Here is an 863-nt window from a genome sequence, read left to right as displayed (position 1 = left end):
TCTGTGTGCCTCTTGTTTTTCTTATTGCTGCTTTCGGGTTGATTATATTTTGCTGGGATTTTATGGTAATTCTCAAGTGCTTTAGTGATGCAGCATATCTTGCACTAAAAAAAAAATCTAGAGAATTTTAGAACATGGAGTTTGTATTAAATTATTCTTTTTCTCTTCTTTCCTTCTAATAAAGCCTGCAAGTCACTGAACTGTTGCTTCATGAATTCTATAATAAAGTATCATCTTGGCAGTCTACCAAAGTTGAAAATCTCTACCTTCTCTAACAGAGAAGTTCTTAGGTTTTTTTGTTTTTTTGTTTTTTTTTTTCAGTATGACTCCCATCATAGAAAAAATTCTTTACAAATCTAAACAAAGATTGGCAAATTGAGTTTACCATGATCTGTTTGGGTTTTTTGTTTTGTTTTGTTTTGTTTTTGCGGCTCTGGGGTTTGAACTCGGGGCTTCATGTTTGCTAGGCAGGCATTCTACTGCTTGAGCCACACCTCCAGCGGTACCATGACCTGTTTGGATGGATCATTTGTTGTTAAACTAAATCAGACTATAGGGTTTGTGATAGGTTTAGGAAGTGTGCAGGTATATAAATTATAAATCTAGCATTTGTTTTCAGAGATCTAAGCATAGTCTTTCAAGTAGATCAAAACATTAATGAAAACCTAGCAAGTACATTGTAAATGTGTGCCCAGTTATGTCTTGAAAATGGCAAAATATGCAATTGTGGTAATTCTGTTGTATGTTATTTTAAAATTTAGCCATGTCAGGTACTTAAATTATATTTCCAACTAATATAATTATAGAATTGTGGAAAACTGTACTGTGAAGCACAGTGATAAAGATGTCTTAAAAATTTAACA

Source organism: Castor canadensis, chromosome 15, assembly GCF_047511655.1.
Source record: "Castor canadensis chromosome 15, mCasCan1.hap1v2, whole genome shotgun sequence".
Classification (NCBI taxonomy): Eukaryota; Metazoa; Chordata; class Mammalia; order Rodentia; family Castoridae; genus Castor; species Castor canadensis.
The sequence above is the reverse complement of the archived record's forward strand: the minus strand, read 5'-3'. Positions refer to the sequence as shown.